This window comes from Sapajus apella, unplaced genomic scaffold (assembly GCF_009761245.1).
Source record: "Sapajus apella isolate SASKATOON/1434 unplaced genomic scaffold, GSC_monkey_1.0 scaffold50, whole genome shotgun sequence".
NCBI lineage: Eukaryota > Metazoa > Chordata > Mammalia > Primates > Cebidae > Sapajus > Sapajus apella.
The window spans coordinates 10,653,338-10,679,546 of record NW_022436990.1 but is presented as its reverse complement, the minus strand read 5'-3'; the positions used below and the strand labels follow the sequence as shown (position 1 = coordinate 10,679,546).

The following is a 26,209-nucleotide window of genomic DNA, read 5'->3' as shown; positions in this document are numbered from 1 at the left end:
TTTAGTACCTGCCTGCTTAGTTTTCTGTATGTTTCTATGTGGCAGAGGCCAGCTGACGATACATATATTCAGTGCTCTGAGTATGTCTACTCGTAAGAATCTAAGCACACCTACTCCAAGGTCCTGAAAGAGAAGGAAGTTCTCCTCCAAGTCTAAGGTTGGCTTTATGAGTCCCTATTTTTTGTCCAACTCTCTGTCTCATCCACGGATTGTGAATTTGCTTTAGGGGAACTTTAGTCTCAATCCATAATTCCCCTCCAAAATAAGGACAAAAATGTCACTAAAAAAACACTCAAGCTCAACCCAAAATGAAAATGTTCTCTACCAAACAGAATATTTATATTTTTAGTTTGAAACAACTGCATTTAGATAATTTCACATTTTTCTCCAAGAAAAATTGGTATATGTGGCCAGGTTTTTTTTTTTTTTTTTTTTTTTTTAAAAAAAAAAAAAACAATAGTTCTTCCTATTCCAAAGAGAATTTAATTCCCTGTATCTGAGCAGGTAGAATTGTCTCCAGTACTCACATGCTAGCCTTCCTTCCATCATTCCCTCCACTGAGATTTATTCATCAAATATTGGATAATGTTAGGAGCAGGCAGAACTCATTATGCTTTACGTTGCCTGAGTCTAGTACTGAATCACATAGTACACTATTTTGGTCCATAAAGCTGGATCTCTGCATGTCTGAACCGGCTGGAATGAAGGACAAAACTCCTGTACTAAAGCTTCCGTAACTGTGTTTTCTGTGTAAGTAATGGGTGGAAGCAGGAATAATATTCAGAGCACAGTTTTTCTTTTGTAAGCCCTGTAGGTCATAGAGCTGTAATTAAAGAGCTGACTCCTTGTTGCTTGGAATAGCCTTGAATATTGGTAAAGTCATCCACATATAAATATTTCAGGCTGTGTGGTAAGTGTTCTGTTTAGTAATGGAAATTTAATGTCTTTTGGAGGGAAAGACACATTTTTAAAAGTGTTTTCCTCCTTCACTGATTGATTGATTGTTCTAGAATTTCTGTAGAAACTCTTTAACATGACTAATAAATGCTCCAAAGTTCAATAAAGAAACCATCTAGATCATTAATAGCTTAAAAACAAAAATGAGTAAAATATAATTTCCAAGTGGTTGAGTCTGGGTATCGCCTCTTTGGTAACAGTAGTAAAGGTAACAAGTACATTTATATAGTGCTTTAGAGTTTACACAACGTTCTGTGGGTTGCCACCAGGCCTATTTTAGAGATAAGCACTTTGCTTCAGCCCAAGCTGGTAACTCCAAATCTCATCATTCAGATAACTAGTGGATGTTATGGGGTGGGCATAGTTTTCCTCATCATATCCCCCAGTGTTATTTCAGCTTTTACTAGGTTACTTTATTCTGTCTGCCCTGCCATTAGTTGCCTTTGGGAACAACAAGGGGTGAGGTGGTCTTTGCCACCAATGAAGAATGCACTGTCTACAAGACAACCATGTTACTAGACTGAACTTGGAACTGTTAATCCAGATCCTTGTACTTATGTATTCATCCTGGCTCACAGTTAGCCATTTGATGGATATTTGCCAGTACCTATGCATTTGATACCACCACATTCTGTATTTTTCCATTACCTAGCTGAGGCCCACTGTTGGCAAATACTGAGCTTGAGACAGAAATCTAGAATCAGGAAGTCCGTTCCTGGGTGGGCCACAGGAAGTTTCCAGATCTGTGAGCACTTACTGACCTTGGGGATGTGATGATGGGATAGAGATGGCAGGTTTTGCTCTGTGAACACTTTCTTTGCCACTTCCAGGATCGCTACTCATGTGTGTCCACTACAGAACAGGATAGAACTGGAGCTTTCTATCACTTGGTCTGACTGCTCAGAGCGTTCTGAGCAGAACTGCTCCTCTCTTTGGGGGTTCAGCCAAATGAACCCTTCTTTGTGATCTCAGTTTCCTATTGCTGAAGGAAGAGGAAAATGCAGGGTAATGGAGAACTCATTGGCCTGCACTGAAAACAGGGCTTCTGACTTGTTTGTTCTCAAAAGGCAAACTGTTGTTTCTCATCTGCATGTTAATCAAAATACTGTCCAGTAGTGGTGAGAGTTTTCCTGATATATTTTGTTTGAATTAATTTATTTCATTAGGGTATTTATTTCATGGTGTGTTGTCATTTTTCATGTGCTATATTTCCCGTGCTACACCTAGTGTCTTTATATATACATTTGCTAAGCAGAAAGTGTTTTTCCTTTTGGAATTGCCCTTATTGGAAGGATTTTTAAAAATATGTGGCTTATGATTAAGCTTTGCTCACATTTGGCTCTTTGCAGTTGTTTTCTTTTTAAACATATAGCCATGTATATATTGTTAAATAAACTTCCTCCCCTTCCCCATCTTCCCTAAGGAAAGCCATATATAAAAGGAATGCAAGAAAAAGAGAAAATTCCAGTGCATAGGTGCATCTATGTTCTTGGATACTTTCTCAAGCAATGATTAAGATCTTCCCCATAGAAAGAAAACTTTGCATGGGAGGATGGATGGAGGAATCATCCAGTATTTTATGTTCTTGTCTGCACTCTGGTCACTCTCCCAACCTCTTTGTCATTTTCCCCAAAGTACTCAGGACCAACTTGGGCCTCTTTTTCAGCTGGTGATCTGGGCCTTTCTGTTCCTTTTCTGACATTTGAAAAATGACTTTGAACCTGCAGGAATATAGCCTCTTAAGATTTGGGGATTTTGAAAATCAGAAAAGAAAGATCCAATCTAGGTTGAAGTTTGAGAGCACAAGTGCCAGGATTATTTTCTATTCACATATTAAATAAATCAGGTTTGCCATTCTGTTCAAAATTCAACCAGCTTCTTTCATTATTGCTTTCTACATTTAATAATGGCATAAAGATGCTGCATTTGATACTAGTGGGAATGACAACTCTCTAGACTAGTATGGAGAAACCTGTAGTTAACATCCATTAGCATTTGAGCTTTCTCAACTTGTAGGGTTTGCTCAATTTCTCATTGATCAAAGTGCCTAAGGATCAATGCTTATTTGCATGGAAGACTTTATCTTCTTGGTATGGGGATAGATAATCCATAGCATAACAAGGAACAAGCTGTGACAGCATTGCAATTATTAAAACTGTTATTATTGCTGCCCTACTGTGATTTTTACTGCTATTATTGTTGCTGCTATCTGCCGTGCTAACAATGATTGTTGCTGATTCTGCTGCGGCTGATTCTGCTGTGGCTGATTCTGTTGCACCAAATACTGCTCCTTTTGCTGCCGCTACCAGTCACCGTTCACATTTTCAGTTAGATGCTGTAGGGATTTAAAACAATTCATTGTCTAAGTCTTCAAGATGTTTAGCTACATAAAACTAAACTAATGGCTGGCAAACAATAATTATCATTTATATAGCAACACTGTGTGCCAGATGCTTTATATAATTAGCTCATTGAGTTATCTTGACAACCCCAGGAGATAGATCTATCTCTTTTCAATAGATGAAGAATCTAGGTTCAGAGAGGGTAAACAACTTGCCCATGTTCACACAGCAAGTGAATGGCAGAGCTGGGATTTAAATCTAGGTCTTTTGGGCTCTAAAACCTACTCCATTTTCATTAGGCTGTCTTTAAATTTAGAAACTACATTTCAGGCAGGGTGTGGTGGCTCACGCCTGTAATCCCAGCACTTTGGGAGGCCAGGGCGGGTGGATCACCTGAGGTCAGGTGTTTGAGACCAGCCTGGCCAACATGGTGAAACCCCATCTCTACTAAAAATACAAAAATTAGCTGGGCATGGTGGCGCATGCCTATAATCCCAGCTACTTGGGAGGCTGAGGCAGGAGAATTGCTTGAAACCAAAAGGCAGAGGTTGGAATAGCTGAGATCAGGCCACTGCATTCCAGCCTGGGTGAAAGAGCAAAATTCTATCTCAAAAAAAAAAAAAAAAAAAAAAAAAAAGAAAGTACATTTCTCTTTACAACACTCCCCAGAAATGGCAGGGCATGTGTCATGAAAAACAAACAAACACGTGCAAAGAGAGAATATGGATGAACCTCAGAGCTAGTTATAGGAGCGAAACTCAGGGCTCCCAATTCCTTGCCCTGTGCTGTGCTTCTCTGTGGAGCAGCAACAGTTTTACTGACTCTGTCTTTACACATTAATCTTGGAAATTAACACAGGCCCAAACCCTGAAAACTACACCAGGACAACATAGCAATTATTGGGATTGTATTTCCTTGTCTGCTTGCCATGTTATATACTTTGTGCAGCCATCCTGACTTTGATTAACAGCATCATTTTTACAGCATCTTTGTCCTTTGAGCGGTATTGGTACTATTATATGGAAATAAATACCCAGTGGGAATTGGTCTGGTGGCTGAATAGTTGCTTTGATCAATAAGAATTTACTGAAAACTTAGTAGGTGTCCACCAGTGTCTAATTGTACCAACAAAGTTTTCTTCAGCAAGGTTTATTTCAATTGGTGGCCTCTAAAATGTGAGGATTCATTGGAAGATGTTTAAGACACAGTATTCTCTCCATGATCTGTATGTAGCTCACATATTGTGAATTACTGGAGTGAGTGTGCCTCTTCTTTCCACTACTAGCTGAATTCTGTGCTGCTTTTGGGGAATAGAGGTGGTGAGGGCAAGATGCCTGGACAGATGTTAATGAGGGTGGGTAATGAGGGTGAGTTCCAAAGGTGAATACAGTTTGGGGATTATATGTGGTGTGTTGGAGGTTAAGAGTATAGGCTCTGTAGTTAGCACATCTGGGTTCAAATTCTGACTCTACTGCTTATAGCAGCAAGATCTTGGGCAGCTCTGGGGGCCTCTGTTCCTTTTCTATAAAATAAGGTTCAATACTTCTTTCACAGGATTGATTAAGGATTAAATAAGCTAATACATATCCTGACTGTGCCTATTATATACATAGCTTTAATAATAATTAATAATAATACTTTAAAAAATCTTATTTATGATTCCTTTATCAAAAGATATTTTACCCTGTGGTTTAATGGCTAGGATTCTGCACCTTCACTACCATAGTGTGGGTTTGATTCCTGGTTCAGAGTACTCATATTTGATTAAAATATTTGAATGCCTTACTCTTCTACCTCTTCTCCGTATATGCTTCCTTAGTAGTTTCAGTTGAGGGTTTGTCTTTAAAAGATGACTGTTATTTTGAATTTTTATTATTTTTAATTTTTTATACTAGGTACATAGTAGGTATATATGTTTACTGGTTACATGAGATACTCTGATACAGGCATGCAATGTGTAATAATCACATCAGGGTAAATGGGGTATTCATCCCCTCAAGCATTTATCCTTTCTGTTACAAACAATCCAACTATACTTTTTTAGTTATTTTAAAATGTACAATGAAGTCATTTTCAACTATAGTTACTCAGTTGTACTAGCATATACTAAGTTTTATTCATTCTTTACAAGTATTTTTTGTACCCATTAACCATCCCCATTTCCCTTCAATCCCCCACTATCCTTCTCAGCCTCTGGCAACCATCATTCTGCTCTTCATCTCCAGGAGTTCAATTGTTTTAATTTTTAGCTCCCACAAATAAGTGAGAACATATGAAGTTTGTTTTTCTGTGCCTGACTTATTTCACTTAACATAACAACCTCCAGTTCCATACATGTTGCTGTAAATGACAAGATCTTATTTTCTATGGCTGAATAGTACTCTATTGTGTATTTTTATATATAGCACATTTTCTTTTTTTTTTTTTTTTTCCCATTTATTTATTTTATTGCATTTTACATTTTGGGGTACATGTGAAGAACATGCAAAATTGTTGCATAGGAACACACGTGGCAGTGTGATTTGCTGCCTTCCTCCCCATCACCTACATCTGGCATTTCTCCCCTTGCTATCTCTCCCCAGCTTCCCACCCCCCACCCTCCCTCCCCTATTTCCCCCCAACTGACCCCAGTGTGTAGTGCTCCCCTCCCTGTGTCCATGTGTTCTCATTGTTCAACACCCGCCTATGAGTGAGAACATGCGGTGTTTGATCTTCTGCTCTTCTGTCAGTTTGCTGAGAATGATGGTTTCCAGGTTCATCCATGTCCCTACAAAGGACCCAAACTCATCGTTTCTGATGGCTGCATAATATTCCATGGTGTATAGCACATTTTCTTTATCCATTCATCTGTAGGTGGACACTTAGGTTTTTTCCAAATCTTGGCTATTGTAAATAGTGCTGCAATAAACATGGGAGTGCAGATATCTCTTTGATATACTGATTTCTTTTCTTTTGAGTGTATACCTAGGAGTGGGAATGTCTGGATTGTACAGTAACTCTATTTTTAGTTTATTGAGGAAGCTTAAAACTCTCCTCCACAGTGGTTATACTAATTTACATTCCCATCAACAGTTAATGAGGGTTCCCTTTTCTCCACATCCTTGCCTGCATTTGTTATTGCCTGTCTTTTGGATAAAAACCATTTTAACGGGTGAGATGATATCTCATTGTAGTTTTCCTTTGCATTTTTCTGATGACCAGTAATATTAAGCACCTCTTCATATACCTGTTTGCCATGTGCGTACCTTCTTTTAAGAAATATCTGTTTGGGTCCTTTGCCCATTTTAAAATCAGATTCTTAGATTTTTTTTCCTACAGAGTTATTTGAACTCCTTATATATTCTGGTTATTAATCCCTTGTCAGATGGGTAGTTTACAAGTATTTTCTCTCATTCTGTGGGTTATCTCTTCACTTTGTTGATTGTTTCCTTTGCCGTGAAGAAGCTTTTTAACTTGATGTGATCCCATTTGTCTATTTTTTCTTTGGTTGCCTGTGTTTGTGGGGTATTACTCAAGAAATCTTTGCCCACTCCAATTAAAAGATAGCTTCTAGATAAAATTAAAAATGAGAGAAACACATCAATTTAGACATTAATAGAAGAGCCCGGCTGGGTGTAGTGGCTCATGCCTGTAATCCCAGCAGTTTGAGAGGCCAAGGCAGGTGGATCACCTGAGGTCAGGAGTTTGAGACCAGCCTGGCCAACATGGTGAAACCCTGCTTCTACTTAAAATACAAAAATTAGCTGGGCACAGTAGTGCACTCTGGTAACCCCTGCAGCTTGGGAGGCTGGGGCAGGAGAATCTCTTGAACCTGGGAGGTGGAGGTTGCAGTCAGCTGAGATTGTGCCACTGCACTCCAACCTGAGCAACAGGGAGAGACTCCGTCTCAAACAAACAAACAAGAGCCCATTTCTAGGAATCCCAGATGAGAAGGAAATATTTGGAAACTTTATTAGGAGAATAGTATTCAGATTATGCCTTTTCCTGGTTTAAATGCTAAATGTCTCCCCTTAGAAATGAGCCCTCTGTGAGGCACATTTAAGATCCATTCTGCCCCACTGTCTAGCCTCACCCTGCACACTCTGCCTCACCTTCAGTAAGTCAAGTAAACAAAGAAAGTATGTCAATTCAAATATGTCATGCTTAGTAGAAAACCTCAAAAGTTCCTCTTCTAGCCAAACAGAGTTTGTGGTGATTCTTCATGTACATTATCTGCATGTAATTTCCTACTTATACTTCACATAGTGTGCCATAGTAACTCAATTATTCACACGTTAATTATTTAGTTCAATGTTTCTCAGTCATGATTAATGTTGAGAATAACCCACGGGTCTAGGAAAATAAATATAGCAGCTCAGATACAGCTGGTCTTCTACTTAACGATGGTTTTACTAACTATTTTTCAGCTTTGGGATGCTGTTAAAGTGGTGTATCTTCAGTAGAAACTACTTTGAATACCCATACAGCCATTCTGTTTCTCACTTTCAGTACTGTATTTGATAAATTACATGAGATAGTCAACACTTCATTATAAAATAGGCTTTATGTTGGATGATTTTGCTCAACTGTATGCTGATGTAAGTGTTCTGAGCATGTTTTAATGTAAGCTAGCTAAGCTATGTTGTTTGGTAGTTGAGTGTATTAAATGCATTTTCTATTTATGATATTTTCAATTTACAATGGATTTATTGGGGTGTGACCTTATTGTAAGTCAAGGAGCATCTATATTATGGTAGTTTATTTCTCTTCATTTAATTGTCCACAGTGAATGTTTCTGGTGGAAGAGCAGTTTTCTCCTACTGATGATGCAGGGCTATCCTTCCTGGGGATTCACAGGACTCTACCTCATTCTCTCTCCAGATGCTACTCCCACCTAAAATCTGCCCTTGGGCAAAGAATTTATCTGGGTTTTATATTTTTTTCCCTCTGGGAAATGGAGCTAATACCTGCCTTACAAGATTATTATAAAGATTAGCAACCATTCAGCCATTCAACAAATCTTTATTGAGCATCTACTATGTACCAGTCACTATTCCGGGTTAGGTGGGAAAGGTCTGGCACCATCTGGTTTGCCAGACCTTTCTTCCCCTGCACATCAAAGTTTACCTCTTCTAAGTTTCATTTCTCCATAGGAATGAAATCTGGCTAATCTGATTAATTTGGGCCAAAAATAATATTTTACATTTTATAACATCTTATATGTTATTAGTATCATTGAAAATATTAACCAATATCTGTTGCATGTCTGATATATGTCAGGCACCATGCTGGATACTTTAACTTATACTAGAATATGAGCTCCCCAAGAGCAGGGATCATGGCCTGTTTTGTCCACTGATGTATCCCAAGCACCTGGAACAGTGACTGGTACATAGTAGATGCTCAATAAAGATTTGTTGAATGGCTGAATGCTAATCTTTATAATAATCTTGTAAGGCAGGTATTAGCCCCATTTCCCAGAGGGGAAAAAAACATAAAATCCAGATAAATGCTTTGCCCAAGAGCAGATTTTAGGTGGGAGTAGTGTCTAGATAGGAATTCAGGTTTTAATGGGTACATTCTTTGATTCCTCCCCCAACCTTCACCTCTTTCCCTTCTCTTTGTTTCTCCCCTTGCATTTTCCCCTGTTCCCCACTTTTTCTTCTCCCTCCTTTCTTTCCTCCCTTTTCCCTGTACCTTTTTCCTCCTTTTTTGCCCAATCATTTTCAGTCTCCTTTCTCCCTCTTTTTTTTCCCTACTTTTTTTTTCACTTTTCTCTTCTCCTTTACTGGTTTCCCTTTTTCCTTAAAACACAAATACCGCCTTTTACTTCTTAGTAGATGACAGCAATGTTAGGTTAGCAGAGCAGTTATTTTGATTTCCCATGGCTAGTTAGTGCTGGGGCTCCAACCTAATTATCTTCCCACTAGCCTAGTTAGTATCTTTCCCACAGCATGTGCTGCTTATGGCTGACGGTGATACCTCTCTTTCAAAACGTTCATTAGCTTCCAACTGAGTGGGCTAAATTCTGAGGTAATTTAGGAACTAAAGCAGGTTTGTTGTGAGGGAGACCATGAGGCAAACTAGACTCAATCTCCTCAGACCCCACCATCTGAATGACAGTTACTTATAAGGCTGGTGTCTGCAGAGGAAGAGGACTCCAAAGCTAATTTCAAAGTCTGCAGTGAATGGGAGCCTTACAGAGCATCAGAAACAGTGCTTTCTTAGGAACTCAGAGTGGCCCCTTTTTGGGTGGGAGTGGGGCAACACTTGAAATCTCACATATGTGAACAGTGCCGGCTCATTTTCACCTTGGAGTATCATCTTTTTCTTTAGTCTAACTCATCTGCTGTAGTATATTAGTGATATTCTGCAGCATTTCATTAACAATTCAAATCCTGAACCACATATTATTCTAGTGCTGGTCAACCACAGTGGGTATGGTTCGGTTATGCCACACTTCTTGGGTGGTTTAAGACATTAAGCCAAACCTGGGTATGGTAGCTCATACCTGTAATTCTATCACTTTGGGAAGCTGAAGCTGGCGGATCACTTGAGGTCAGGAGTTTGAGACTAGCCTGGCCAACATGGTGAAACCCCGTCTCTACTAACAATACAAAAATGAGCCTGGTGTGGTGGTGAATGCCTATAGGCCCAGCTACTTAGGAGGCTGAGACAGGAGAATTGCTTGCACCCTGGAGGTGGAGACTGTGATATCAGGCCATTGCACTCTAGCCTGGGCAACAAAGCAAGGCTCTATCTCAACAAAAAAAAAAAAAAAAAAAAAAAAAGGAAGAAAGACATTAAGCCAAGTCAACATGCCAATAAAACAGGTCCTGAATTGTTTTCATCTTATATTGTTGGGAAAAAGGTTGATCTCTTTGGCCAACTTCCAAAAAAGAGCTGGGTAAGTAAGCACTATTAACAGAGAACTGAGTAAAGCAATGATTTTATTACTTGATTTTGTTCTTTTTATATCTCAATGTATATGTTATTGTATGTGTTCTTTTTGTGACATGTATACTTATGAATATTATGTATTTACTTTTATGCTTGTGTCTGTGTAATCTAATTCAGAAGAATTCTATGAAGCAATATTTTGTATTATGAAATATTTTCATAATAAATACATTGATAGAATGTTTATTTCAGTAGTAAATTAGTAAATAAATATAAAATGATGTCATTGACTAGTATAAGAAGGAAAGATTCATATTATATGCAAAATTTCATTCTCACCTATGTTTTTAAATCTGTATGTGTATGTGTGTGTGTTTATATGCACACATGTTTACGTTTGACTGTTGGTTTTGGAATTTTTTTTTTTTTTTGAGACAGAATCTTGCTCTGTTGCCCAGGATGGAGTGCAGTGGCATGACCTCAGCTTACTGCAATCTATGCCTCCTGGGTTCAAGCAATTCTCCTGCCTCAGCCTCCCAAGTAGCTGGGATTACAGGTATGTGTCACAATGCCCAGCTAATTTTTATATTTTTAGTAGAGATGGGGTTTCATCATGTTGGTCAGGCTGGTCTCAAACACCTGACCTCAGGTGATCCACCCGCCCTGGCCTCCTAAAGTGCTGGGATTACAGGCATGAGCCACTCTGCCTGGCTGGTTGTGGAATTTTTCGTTGCATGTCTTTAATTGGCCAGGGGTTGGAGAATGGGAAGGAGGATTAAGTTGCTGAGTTTGACAAACTGAGATAAAAAGCATTTACCAGACAAGGTACCCAACAGGTGCTTGCTACACAACCTATGCTACTATGGAAGACATAGTCCTTGATCCAAAGGAGTTTGAAGTTGTTTCTATGACAGACAAACGTCTGTTTAGTGGAATACAAGGCAGGCTGATGTAAAGGCTCAGCTAGAGGTAAAAGGAAGTTGATACTATAATAGGATATAGGGTTTCAGCTCTTGTTTGTTTCTTAGAATCCTAGCAAATAGAAAGACCTGTGAATGGTGTATAATCCTACACTTTATAGAGCTGATTTTTAAGAGTGTATTTGTCAAATACACTCTTTAGTGAATTATTATATTTTAGTGAATTATTCACTAAAGAAAATGTTTCTACCCCATAAATAAATCTTTTTTGTTAGAGCTGTTGTGATTTTGTTATAGTGTACCCTTTAATATATTATTTACTGAAGGATTTTTTACCTTGTAAGCATTAGCTTCTTTTCCTTAGAAAAATGAACAACTTTAAAATTATCTTGGAAATTTCCATTTTTCTAGAATGTATTATGTTTATCCTGGGAGAATATTTGTAAATGAGGATTGATTATTAATATTATTTTCTTGGGTAAAGGGCAGAGATTAAATTAAAAGAACTTGTGGCCTGAAATTGCTGTTAGTTAAAAGACAGTTGTAAATAATTTGAAAACAGGTTTCATGAGCACTACTTTATTTCCTGCAAATAAGAACTCTGATGACACATGGTAGGTGTTTTCTTGCTGACTCTCTTTGTAATTTTAGGTCTGATCTTTTCAGTAGCAAATTGCATTTCAGGCAGCAAAGGAAGGGATAAAGATTTACACATGTAAACCTCAGTAGACTCTTACAACGTTTCAAACACTAGGGTGATAAAGAGAAAACTTGTAGGAAGTTTATCATTGCCTGGAATGGAAAGAATGTTATTTTTATCAAAAAAAATTAAGAATTAAGAAGGACTTACTAAGAAATTACTTATGCCTAGGAGTGTGACCAAAATAGAAGTACCATAAAAAGCTGCCTACTTGAGTAGACAAGATTAAGAACTATGAAAACATCAAATGCTAAAACAGGAAAGTCCCAGTGCAGGGTTCAAACAGCTTGTAAACTCCTACCTAATATGTTCATCCTCAGTGTTTTCCTTTGCCTGTATAAAGCAGCACAGTTATGTTTCCATTTACACATTAAAGCCACTTGGTTTCAGGTCAAATGTTTGTGTTTGGAGTTAAAATCAAAATGAAACAGCAAAACACTGGTTGGCCAGGTGTGGTGCCTCATGCCTGTAATTCCAGCACTTTGGGAGGCCAAGGTAGGCAGATTTGCTTAAGCCTGAGAGTTAAAGACCAGCTTGGCCAACATGGTGAAACCCTGCTCTCCAAAAAATACAAAAATTAGCTGAGCATGCTGCTGCACTTATAGTCTCAGCTACTCAGGAAGCTGAGGTGGGAGGATCACCTGAGTCTAGGAGGTTGAGGCTGCAGTGAAGTGTGATTGCGACACTGCACTTCAGCCTGGGCAACAGAGTGAGATCCTGTCTCAAAACAACAAAACAAAAACAAAAACAAACAAACAGAAGCACTATAAAGTTCTATAAAGTCAGACAAGAGAAAATCTTGAAATCAGAAGGACATCAGGGAAATCTTTGAACTGGTTAGAGCAAGTTTCTGTGGGCAGAATCACCCCAAAATCCACTTCAGATTCCAAATCTAATGTTGATTTAAGATCTGATCTACCCTCGCTCAGGTTGTTGAGGTTTTTGTCTTTGCTGATGGGAATTTTGCCTGGGAAAGGAGAGGAATGGAGCTCAAGCTCATTGAGATGGTGGTCACTGTGAAGAATTTGGAAATGTTTGGGAGTAAAGGAGTAATGTCCTGAATCTTCCTTGTGAGAAGGCCTTACCTGTTCTGGCCCTGAACCTAACCCTTTGAAGGGGTCTCACCTCTGAGGGTGTGAACTCTCCTGGGACCTAAGAGCTTTTCTTTTCCCTTCCTAAGAAGCTGCGTGCTACTGGTGCCTACTTATACATTACACAATTTCTCAGATGACTTTATGGATCAGTTAGGCCTCTGTTTACTATTATTTAACCTCCAAGCCATATACTGCATTAAGCAGAAACAGGGACTTTTGGACTCATAGCCAACAGAACCAGAGTAAGGTTGATTTCTGGCGCAAGTGGTGAGAGAAAAGTATTATTTTCTCTCAACTCAGCTCTGCTCTTCTCATTGTATTGGCTTTACTCTTAGACAGGTTCTTCATTCGTGAATATAAAAGGGATGAGTGCCGGGTGTGGTAGTTCATGCCTGTAATCCCGGCACTTTGGGAGGTGGATCACCTGAAGTTGGGAGTTTGAGACCAGCCTGACCAACATGGAGAAACCCCATCTCTACTAAAAAATACAAAATTAGCCGGACGTGATGGTGCATGTCTGTAATCCCAGCTACTTGGAGGGTTGAGGCAGGAGAATCGCTTGAACTCGAGAGGCAGAAGTTGCCGTGAGCCGAGATTGTGCCTTTGCACTCCAGCCTGGGCAACAAGAGTGAAACTCTGTCTCTAAAAAAAAAAAAAAAAAAAAGAAAAGAAAAAGAGAAAGAAAATAAAAGGGTAAGCAACTTCAGACTTAACATCCTTTCCTGTTCAAAATCAGGAGCCAATAGTGATTTTCAGTAAAATATTTCACTGCATCTCAGTGGCTTCAATGGAATCCCATGTACACCTCTGAACTAATTTCTGTGGGTCAGGGGAATATAATAAACTGATTAGCTTAAGACTGACTGGGTCACATACTCCATTCCTTAGGTTAGATTCCCACCCAAAGCATATAAGTTTGAATGTAGAAAAGGTGATATCTAAGAGGAAATAATAAATGCAAACATTAGGTAACAAAATAATTGAATTTATATACCATTATTACAGCCACAGGTTTTGTTCTGATTGCCAGTAATTAACAATCATCAGGCAATAATTTCTGCTTTTCATGGTTACCTACATAAAGCAGAGGGATGCTGAGCATTCACCAATAGCAGCCACACATGTGCACTGTGCCTAAATATCTGATGTCCAAATACTTTTGGCCTCCAAATCTCTCAGAAAGTCTAGAAAGTATACTGATTGAAACAGCATCAGCTGTCATCATGGGTGTATGATCATATAGGCATGTGGTTAGAGTGTTTGAATACTTTTCTATTTTGTGAATGAAGGTCTTTTTTTTTAATTGCATTTTAGGTTTTGGGGTACATGTGAAGAATATACAAGATTGTTGCATAGGTACACACATGGCAGTGTGATTTGCTGCCTTCCTCCCGAATGAAGGTCTTTTTTAAAGCCAGAATTGGGCACTGTTGGTAGAGGATTCACTAAACTCTTTCTCCTTCTGCATAAGATTTTGGCCTTTGGTTAACTCTGTAGCTCTGTTTCCTTGAAAACAGTAAAATGTCAATCATGTTGAGGTAAAATTGGTTAGGGTAAAAATGACCATTGGTTAATGAAAATGACTGCCTTGGAGAAGGGAAATTTACCTGGTCTGGCCCTGACTCTGCTCTCCAAGAGGGGCTGTTTTTTCACTCTGTCATTCATTGTATTCCCTGGTTACATCTGAAATGGGAGATGAGGAATAAGCCCTCCTTAGTAGCTAGTTTGAGATAACTATAAATTCTAAGAGGAAGCTGTAGCTTTGGGCTTCTCTGAGTGCAGTGACTCTTGTAACCAGGGGTGTCTCTTGGAGGGACCTTGGAAGTTATGCCTATGAAGTTGTTACAAAGACATTGGTTCCTGTTAGGAATGAGGCTTTCAAGACTGGATGCTCTTGAACTTGCCTAATGTGTTTTTACGTCTGTTCTTGAACTGTCACTTGGGGGCCAGATAGAATAGCCTTGGACACTGTATAGATGGTTCCATGGATTACCGCAAAACTCCAGAGAAGAGGAATGCCTGATGCTGCTCTGTTGGCAAACTCTCTGAGTAGGCTAGTGCCAAATATTGACTGTGGTAGTCTCATACACCTGAATGTTCAGTTGAGCTCAAGAAGACTCACTGAAGGTATTGCAGACACATATGTAAAATGCAGCCTGAAGCAAGGATCAGATTCCTGATCTCATGATGTGGCAGAACTGGAGAACTATGCATTTTAGCTGTTTCCTTTTCTCTCAGGGCACAAAGCTGAACTCTGTTTTCCAGCTTATCTTGCAATAGATGTGGCCATTTGACAAAGTTCTAATCAGGAGAATGTGGAGGTGAAAGTAAAAAAAGGGACTTCCAGACCTAGCCCCTGAAAACCTTTTCTGTACTATCTCCCATCTTTCCTCAACTGGTCAACTGATGCCCAAGAATCTAAGACATTAGAAGAAGGTGAAACATCAAGAGAGGTCATCTGCAGTCAGGAGTATTCAGTTAAAGTTGAAATAAATAAGGCATACTCAATTATATTTAGCCAGAGTAATTTGGGGGCTTAGGTGTGAAATCTATTAGTACTTCCTTAACTAACACATTCCTCAGATCTATACATTTTCTCATTGTGTACCAGGAGATATAGGCCTGCTGTGTTTTCAGGAATGGCTTTAAGATTTTTTAAAGCCCTAACATGCAAACACAAGATGTATGTTTACATCATGAACTGATGATTTAAATATAATACTAATATGCTTTTGGAATCATAAGAATTTGGGATTCAACTTTGTCTTAGTTTATATTTTGCTGCTATAGCAGTATCTAAGACTTGGTAACCTATAAGCAATAGAAGTTTATTTGGCTAACAGTTATGGAGTTCTGAACCCCAAGATCAAGGGGTTGCATCTTGTGAGGACCTTCTTGCTAAATTATAACATTGTGGAAGACATCACATGGTGAGAGAAGGTGAGAGTGCAGGAGATGGAAAAAGGGAGCTGAACTCCTGCAGTCACTAACTTACTCCTAAGATAGTGGTAATAGTCTATTCACGAGGGCCCTACCTCTTAATATAATCACAATAGCAATTAAGTTTCAGCATGAGCCTATAATTTCAGCTACTTGGGAAGCTGAGGCAGAAGGATTGATTGAGCTCAGGAGTTTGAATTCAGCCTGGGCAGCATATCGACATACTATCTCTTAAAAAAAAAAAACACCCAGAAAGAAAAACAAAACAAAACAAAAAAACATGAATTTTGGAGGGAACACTCAAACTATAGCCAACACTTACTTACAAATAGAAAAAAAATAGCCAGGAGGAAACATTTCTATAAATGTTGCTGTCTGCAAATGATACTACCAAATTTCTGTCTTATCAGTTCAGGACGGCAGAGAAAGATTGGAGACAGACTGAGTTGTGTGCTAAAGGTGAGAGAAGTTTTATTATTTTTTTTCCTTCTTCTGCAGCCCTAGGCTGAATGGAGGTTTAGTGGTGTTTTAGCTCATTGCTGTTTAGAGTCATATTTACTATGCGGTAGATGGACAGCCAATGGAACATAAGTCCATGAGAAAAGGATTCTGTGGTTACATATAAATTAGGAAAATACCGCATACTATATTTCTACAGGAGAGTCTCAATGCATATTATCAGATTGAAAACTCTTAGAAAATCTAGAGTCTATTTAATAAATGGTGCTGGGAAAACTGGCTAGCCATATGCAGAAAACAGAAACTGGACCCCTTCCTTACACCTTATACAAAAATTGACTCAAGATGGATTAAGGACTTAAATGTAAATCCAAAACCATAACCTAGAAGAAAACCTAGGCAATACCATTCAGGACATAGGCATGGGTGAAGACTTCATTACTAAAACATCAAAAGCAATTGCCAAATTGCTTTTGGTAAAAGGCAGAATTGACAAATGGGATCTAATCAAACTAAAGAGGTTCTGCACAGCAAAAGAAACTGCCATCAGAGTGAACAGGCAACCTACAGAATGGGAGAAAATTTTTGCAGTCTACTCATCTGACAAAGGTCTAATATCCAGAATCTATAAGGAACTTACACAAATTCATAAGAATAAAACAATCCCATCTAATAGAGGGCAAAGGATATGAACAGACACTTCTCAAAAGAAGACATTTATGTAGCCAACAAACATATGAAAAAGTGCTCATCATCACTGGTCATTAGAGAAGTGCAAATCAAAACTGCAATGAGATACACCTCACACCAGTTAGAATGGCAATTGTTAAAAAGTCAGGAAACAACAGATGTTGGCAAGGCTGTGGAGAAATAGGAATGCTTTACACTGTTGGTGGGAGTGTAAATTAGTTCCATTGTGGAAGACAGTGTGGCGATTCCTCAAGGATGGAGAACCAGAAATAACATTTTACTTAGCAATCCCATTACTGGATATGTATCCAAAGGATTATAAATCATTCTGCTATAAAGACACATGCACACATATGTTTATTGCAGCACTATTTACAATAACAAAGACTTGGAACCCACCCAAATACCCATCAATGATAGCCTAGATAAAGAAAATGTGGCACGTATACACCATGGAATACTATACAGCCTTAAAAGAGAATGAAGCTGGAAGCCATTTTTCTCATCAAATTAACACAGGAATAGAAAACCAAATACCACATGTTCTCACTCATAAATGGGAGTTGAACAGTGAGAACACATGGACACAAGGAGGGGAACATCACACACTGGGGCCTGTCAGTGGGTCAGGGGCAAGAGGAGGAAGAGCATTAGCACAGATAGCTAATTCATGCAGGGCTTAAAACCTGGATGACAGGTTGATAGGTGCAGCAAACCACCATGGCACATGTATACCTATGTAACAAACCTGCATGTTCTGCACATGTATCCCAGAACTTAAAGTAAAATAAAATTAAAAAAAAAGCCTGCAATAAAGGAACTTGTTTTTAACATTGTCAGTTTATCATAAATAATGATATATAATCTTGTTAGAAAATTTATATTTTACTAAATTGTTATAATTTTATCTACAAATAAATAATTTATTCAGAATAAACTACCCCCAAATCTCAGTGATCGTTTGTTCTCACTCATTGCGGCCCACTGTAGGTCAGTGGGTGGTTGGGAGAGGATGGTTGAGTTCCATTCAGGGACCCAGGTTCCATCCACAATGTGTGGCCATTATCTTTCTGGGCTTCAGAGTTCCACTGGATTCTTTGAATCCAGCTAGCTGCAGGAAAATATGAAGAAGAGACACTTGGTCTTAGCCACCTTTGGAGGTGATGATTTCCACTACTCCTTCCGTTTCATTAGTGAATGCTATTTTGTGGGCCAGCAATTTAGCTAGTTCAGGTTGTTAAAGGTTTGATCTGGCCTCAGGTTTGATAAGCCATCCAGTTTTTTCCACCAAACGATTGATTTACTTCTGGCAAAGAATATTAAGATTCTTACCATCTTGAGAAGCCATATTCAAATCTGGAATGTCTGCTCCTACTCTGTCCTCTCTTCTTTATAGCATGTGAATTTCAGCTCTGGAAAGATTAATATTGTTGTATAGTAGATCCATGTCTCTTTATCTTCTCCAGGGGCTGAGAGGTTCTTCAAGATACCTTAAAAAGGCAGCTTATAACAAATTAGGTTGGAGGCAGTGGTTGAGAAGGGCTCATCAGTCTTGACTCTGGGCTTCTTATCTCGCCTCAACCAAGGCAGTCCAGCTTTGATATGTATAGTTAAAAGAAAGGGTTATACTACTAGTGAAAAAACTGAAAACTATGGCTATTAGCTAAATCAATCACTTCTCAGATGAAAAACTGGAGGCCCAAGGAAGTTTATCAATTGGCCTGACATCACACAGATACTCTAGGAGGACCTGGCATTTATAGTTGAGTTTCCTGACTCTCTGATCAGTGCTCTTTGTGCTGGGGTAGCTGCCTGCTACTTCTCTCCTTGTGTGTGGCATGTGATCTGAGGTCTCAGATAAAGGGAGGGGAGTCAGGCTCTGCTGATGCCACTAAGGACATAGGCAGGCAGATTCACCTCCTGCTTTTGGTCTCTTAATTCCCTCTAGGTGAAGCAAGAACAAGCCTGTCTTCCCATCTAGGGCAGGGCTGCTCTGTGAGAGGCTGATGGTGCACCCTGCTGGGATCTTGGCACTTCTCAGGCATTTTATTAGCCCCTATTTACAGAGACACTGCCTGAATTCCTTCTGCCACTCTATCCCGCACTCCCTATGCTGGTGGCGAACAGTGCCATTTTAAAATCTCAAGCAGGAGACAACATAATTGTCTCATTACATTTAAGTTTTTGTAATGTTGTTCTTTTTCAGAGTTGTGAAGATAGAGTGGATATAGGTCAGCTTGATTCTATTTTTCTCTATCAGTGGACTGCAAATATTAAATATGCAAAACATGGGGAACTCTGTCCATGTCTCCTTCCCCCTAGTTCTCACCACATGACATTTGTTTCTGCTCAAGACTGGAAAGAAGTGATTGCTTTAGATTTGCTTTTCTTTTACCAACCGAAGAAATACCTTACTGTGTCTTGTTTAAATGTGGCTTTTCACACAGTTCCAGCTTTTGGGGGCAGAGAGGGGTACAAATAATCTATGTGGTAGGCAGTTTTATTGCTCGGAAAAGAAGAAAACAGACCCCAATGTTTGGAATGCCAGTGACTTAGTTTCTAGCAGGTTTGCTACTTGTTCCAACGCCAGAAAAGACTCACATGAATTTTGGCCATGAGAGGGAGGGGTTCCCTGTAGGCCAAAGGAAGGGTCACTAGAAGTTGAGGGGGATATGGTATGCCCCTCTAGATTCCAAACTTTCCTTTGCTGCCTATCTGATAGCCAGGTGAAAGCTGAGATTACTTTGTATGAGAAGGTTCTGTAGGTTGGTGTTCATCAGGGAAAATGATCAGGACAGACTTTGCTGGCCAAGGGTTTGCCCATGTTTTGAGAATGAAAACGCGTTTACTTGAGAGTGAGAGTCACTTGGTCAGCTGTTTATATTCCATTTTAAAATATTTTTGTGCTTGCTATTTTTTTCTTTTGGTGTTTGACAGATGAGCAAAAATTCTTTTTAATAACTTTAAAAAAGCTATCCCAGTGCTGACCAGGGAAGAAAAAGTGATCAAATTGTCTAAAAAGGAAACATTATACATTTGAGTTTTTATTTGCTTAGTACTAATTCTATTTTCTCCTCCCACCTTTTTTTCTAAATGTGTAACAACAAAGGGGGAGATAATTTTTATTTTTCCCAAAATGCTTTCAGGGAAATCCCTTTTAAACCTATGGATTTTAGTCCAATGAGGAATCCTCTTCCTTTGGTCTAAATTTTGCATATCGTCTGTTTCTTGCAGGGCTTCCGTATTGTCTCAGCCTCCACTGGAAATGCAGCAAGGATTCCTAGCACATCCCAGTTGCCATAGCAACAGCAGTCTTTCCCATAATGAGCTGCATCATCTGAACTGATGTCACAGCATCATGCAGCAGGTCAAACAAGGCATCTCCTAGTATTGCATCCTACAGATGTGCTGTAAACATCAAAAGAAGACGGTGGGATCAGGAAATGGTGAGTGTTAAATGTCTAGGCCTTAATTGCATGGCTGTTTTGTTGGTTAGTCGGTGTCTGCTAAGGCGGAGATTGGGGGATGTTGTCTCTGCTTAAAATGGACTGGGGGAAGAAGGGCTGTTTTACCTAAATCTGTTTTTCAGCTTGCCGGGTTAAGACAAAGGCCTGTAAGAGTCATATAGGAATTAAAATATGTAGAATTATTCTTGCTCCAGCTCTGTGTGTATTTTTAAGTGTTCTTACAGAATTTTTCATAAGCATAAGATGATTTTCAATTGCAAAACCCCAAATAAGCTTTAAAAGGAGTAGTTAACAGTATTTAAGCGTTGTAAAAATATAGATTTCTTTTCGGGAGGCAGAGCTAATTGGCCTCCTCTTTGCTCTTGTGAGTTATGAAATATTCAGTGATTTGCTGTATGAAAGTCAGTATTTACCTCGGTTGGGTTTCAGTTTCTTCATGGCAAGGAACAAATGCTGAATAAGCATTTGACATAATCCTGATGTGAAAGGGGATCTCTTGCATATTCAAGACAGAATTTATTAAAAGCATAAAGACCAAAACCAAATGAAATTATTTGAGCCTTTTGATTTATATGGTAGTTCTTCAACCCATGTCCTTCACAGTTAGTTGAAAGACCGACACATATTTTTCCATCTCTAGCTAGTCTCTGAAATAGCAGGAGTTGTTTGCAGGCTGACTTGTAACTGAGAAAGGAACAAGTCTCCTCTCTGCGGCAGTTGCAGTGAAGGGTAACGCTGGGGAGAGCCTCTGAAGTGACAGTGGTGTTGCCATGCCTTGCTTAACTTTAACAAAAATCTGGTATGATAAATAAATGTCAGGGTCCTCAGTGGTTGTAGGAAATACAGATCTCTGGACTCAGTCATAACCTCAACTCAATTCCGAAACTCTAGATAAACATGTATCATTTTCATTTCAACTCCTAGCTCTGTTTTTAGGCATCTTCACTATTATTATTTTTTTCTAAAAAATGTAGTCTGACAGTGTCAGATAAGGACCAGTATGTTGCCTTTTGTTTTGGGAAATGAAATGGATTTCCCTGGTGCAGCTGATTGCTACTAGGGGAGAGAAAGGAGGAGGCACATGTCAGTTCAATTGATCAATATGTCCACTTAGAATCAGGGAGTGGTCTGGTGGCTTAGTGCTGCCAAATTGATAGTTTTTACTCAAAAAGTCTTACAGGAAAGAATGGCAACCATTGAATTCCTCTTCTTTTAGTCTGTTTATTGAGGCTAAAGAAGAAAAGCAATACCTTTAGCTAGCTTGGAGTGATTTTTTTTTTTTCACAGAGTTGAGCATATTAGCCAGAGGAAAGGCCTCAGATTTTAATTTGTTTGTTTATACCATATCACGCACATGCTTGCTACCCTCAGTCCTGTAAGCTTATGTTTCTCACATGCAGCTGTATAGGATGGGAGAGGTCAGCTCAGCCTCACTTTATCACAAGCACTTAGGAGCATGAATTGTTCATTGCCTGCTTTTTTATGTCATATAATGTGAGCAGAAAGCTCTGCTGGGACTGCTGGGTATGAACGCCTCTAAGTCAGAAGCTCTAAGGTGACAGGGAAGAGTGCTAGATGGTGATGGGGGAAGGGAAAGTATCTTGTAGCTAGATTATAAATCTGGAGAAAATAACTTAGTGCCTTTTAGAATTCTCTTAAATTATTATTTCTGAAGAAAAGCCATGAAGAAAGACTTGTTTAGTAACATGAATTTCTAGGAGTTAAAAAAAAAAGCAAAAGGCAGCATTTTAATGAGTTTTCTATTTGCTTAATTCTTGTCTCTTTTGTCTAAAGTGCTCTCAGCTGCTTCATCATGGATGATTTGTCCAATTACTGGAAGTTACAAAAGCTAGATTCCTTAAGGGCAGTGTTAGAAAAAGTGGAGTCATGCTTTGAGGGTGGGGAAGGGCGCTGGTGGGTGTGGACTGACGCAGTTATCTAGTGGAACATCCTCCCAGTTCAGACAAGCCTGTAATTTCTCCCCTCTGCAAATGTTCAAAATGCAATTACAGTTCTCCAACTTTATGCTTTTGTGCTCTTTTTGCTCCAGGAGAACAAAGCCCTGGTAATGGGAGCTGTCATCCTAATGCTCTGTTTCTTCATTTCTTTGCAGAGGGCCACAGCCTGCACCGCTCTCTGATTAGTTGCATGTCTTAATTACTGGCTAAGGCTATTTCAGTTGTCTTAGTTTTAATATATCCCCAAGGGGTGGATGGTGTGTGTGTATGTGTGTGTGTGTGTGTGTGTGTGTGTGTGTGTGTGTGTGTGTGTGTATAGGGGAAGGGAGAGATTTCTCTATGGCCGTATATATTGGTGCCTCACTGAAACTTTCTACAATGTAAAGAATTATGTTTCACAGTAATGATAGATCAAGACCATGTTGATTGGATCAAGTTTAGGCCATGGAAGCCTCACAAGAAGTTAATGTCCTCTATACTTTTGGTTATGGATTTTATAAATAAGTCACAAAGTTACAAAGAAGTCAATTCTTTGTCGATAACTAGGCCACAGTGGGGGGGATGATAAAAATAATAATCATAATAACAATCATAGCTATCATTTATTCAGTTCTTACTATGTATCAGGTACTGAGGTAAGTTTTGTGTATATCTTATTTGGCTCTTATTATTATGAAGTAGAGAGTAATAGTCTTACTTTATAGGATTAGGCGTTATTATTCACATTTTGCAAAAACCAGTCCTTAGCCAGGAGAGTAAATTTGGCTAAGGTTATAGTTAATAAGTGATTGGGCCAGGATTCCAAACCGACGCAATCTGGCCATTCAGCACACATGCTTACCCATAGTCATCTCAGTTTTATGACATCTTAACTGTGTCTACCATACAGACCAGTCATGAATACTCTATCATATGTACCCCACCCCTCCTCATTCTAATTGAAAAATCAGATTTCACATGTAGAATGAAATCTTATTTGCAACACTAAGATTGATTTCACTGTAAGTATGAGCATGAATATTGATCAGATGTGAATATTTACTTTGTACCTAGAGATTTAAGTAATGAAAAATTGATGCTTAGACCTTTGCCACTACCCTTGCTAACATAAGTTTGTAGCAGAATCTCTGTATGAAAAATGTTATATCAGTAAGTGTGGGCGTGATGGATTTGAACTCAAAGTAGGTCTTTACCCGAGTTAGTAATGATTCAGCTCTGTTATATACCTGTCTTACCAGCTATATTTGTGGTGCTTTGTTAACTTTAAGGTGTTTGTATGCCCAGGCAACACCAGGGCATACAAACGGAACAGAAGCAGAAACTTCTCTCACAGTCTGGAAAGTGTAATCTGAATCTATCTTTTAGGTTAAGAAGATAAATAGAGGATTTATGTTGCTGAATTTATCAGTGGCTGAAACCAAACTCTGTCTACTCTGACAAGCTACAAGAATGGCAGTCTTGTATAATATCCTGGAATCCTTGTGTTTGAGAAGAGTTAATATAGTCATTTCTGTATCATTTTGCTCATCCCCAGCTATCCACGCCCAGTGTCATTATTGGGCTCTAAGGGCTGTTCTTTGTTTGAGTGTGGGGCTAATGCACACACTGACAGCATGTTGATATTGATTCCAGTATGGTGAATACTTAGAAATATTATTCCACAGGGCTCATTAGCCTTTTCTAGGTTCCAGGAAGAAGTTAACCTTTGTCCTAACCTACTGCAAAGAAGCCCAAGCTTGTGTCTGCATGAGGTACAGGAATGAGAGGCTGATGAGAAAGCATCAAAGCTGCTAGGTGCAATGACTACAGGAGTTAGATTCCAATTAGGAAATAAAATAGCCAGTGGAATTTAGGGAAGTTGGTGGTCCTTCTACGTGTCTCCGATTCTTTTTTTCCATTTACAGTCCTAGAACCCATGAAAGGCAATTTGTTTTGATCCCATGAATTCAATTCAATTCAATAAGTATTTACTGAATATCTCCTATATGCCAGACATTGTCAGAGAATCTATGGCAATGAGCAAGACAGACGCAAATTGCTTCCAAGACTACATTCTAGAGGGGAAGGCAAAAATGGGTAAATTTGTAAAATAATTTATTCCCTCTAATACTGCAACACTGTTTCTTTTTATCCCTCATGCTATTAGATAAGCCCATTATCAGTGCATATTTGTATAGATGCATATGCATATATGGTTTATATATGGAGGTAAACCTACTGCATTAAATAACAACTTTTTAAATTCTTACTTGGGTTTGGATTAGAATCTTTCTGGATGTGGACAAGTCCAAAAAGACAACTACCATTTTTTGGGTATAAGCTATGTTGAGAAATATAATGAGTCAAATAGTGCATGTCTATCTAAGTTGACAAACAACACATGAAAATATGAAATGCATATGGCAAATCAGTTAAGGAGACATATTTTCATTTTCCTTTCTTTTTTTAAAATATATTTTATTGCACTTTAGGTTCTGGGGTACATGTACAGAACATGCAGGATTGTTGCATAGGTACATACATGGCAGTGTAGTTTGCTGCCTCCATCCCCGTCATCTGTATCTGGCATTTCTCTCCATGTTATCCCTCCCCAACTCCCTACCCCCTCACTGTCCCTCCCCTAGTACCCACCAACAGACCCCAGTGTGTGATGCTTCCCTTACTGTGTCCATGTGTTCTCATTGTTCAACACCCACCTATGAGTGAGAACATGCGGTGTTTGCTTTTCTGTTCTTGTGTCAGTTTGCTGAGAATGATGGTTTCCAGATTCATCCATATCCCTACAAAGGACACGAATTCATTGCTTTTAAGGCCTGTATAGTATTCCAGGGTGTATATGTGCCACATTTTCCTTGCCCAGTCTATCATCGATGGGTATTTGAGTTGGTTCCAGGTCCTTGCTATTGTAAACAGTGCCACAATGAACATACGTGTACATGTGTCTTTATAATAGAATGATTTATAATCCTTTGGGTATATACCTAGTAATGGGATTGCTGGGTCAAATGGTATTTCTGGTTATGGATCATTGAGGAATCGCCACACTGTCTTCCACAATGGTTGAACTAATTTACACTCCCACCAACAGTGTAAAAGTGTTCCTATTTCTCCAGATCCTCTCCAGCATCTGTTGTCTCCCGATTTTTTAATGATCATCATTCTAACTGGCGTGAGATGGTATCTCAGTGTGGTTTTCATTTGCATTTCTCAAATGACCAGTGATGATGAGCATCTTTTCATATGTTTCTTGGCCTCATATGTGTCTTCTTTTGAAAAGTGTCTGTTAATAGCCTTCGCCCACTTTTGAATGCTTTTTTTTTTCCTTGTAAATCTGTTTTAGTTCTTTGTAGATTCTGGATCTGGGTATTTGCTCTTTGTCAGATGGGTAGATTGCAAAAATGTTTTCCCATTCTGTTGGTTGCCAGTTCACTCTAATGATCGTTTCTTTTGCTGTGCAGAAGCTCTGGAGTTTAATTAGGTCCCATTTGTCTATTTTGGCTTTTGTTGCCAATGCTTTTGGTGTTTTAGTCATGAAGTCCTTGCCTATGCCTATGTCCTGAATGGTTTTGCCTAGGTTTTCTTCTAGGGCTTTTATGGTGTTGGGTCTTATGTTTAAGTGTTTAACCCATCTGGAGTTAATTTTAGTGTAAGGTGTCAGGAAGGGGGTCTAGTTTCTGCTTTCTGCACATGACTAGCCAGTTTTCCCAACACCATTTATGAAATGGGGAATCCTTTCCCCATTGCTTGTTTTTTGTCAGGTTTGTCAAAGATCAGATGGTTTTAGATATGTAGCATTGCCTCTG

The 26,209-nt window shown here is 39.0% G+C and overlaps 1 protein-coding gene across 2 annotated transcripts in view; it reads left to right on the top strand.

Moving 5' to 3' along the window:
* AKAP6 (A-kinase anchoring protein 6) overlaps positions 1 to 26,209 on the top strand; it is a 685,039-nt gene that overhangs the window by 107,359 nt on the left and 551,471 nt on the right. For both annotated transcript variants that reach the window (XM_032242689.1, XM_032242690.1), the window contains exon 2: positions 20,216 to 20,427. The gene's annotated coding sequence lies outside the window, so the exon portion shown is untranslated. The remainder of the gene's footprint in view (positions 1 to 20,215; positions 20,428 to 26,209) is intronic.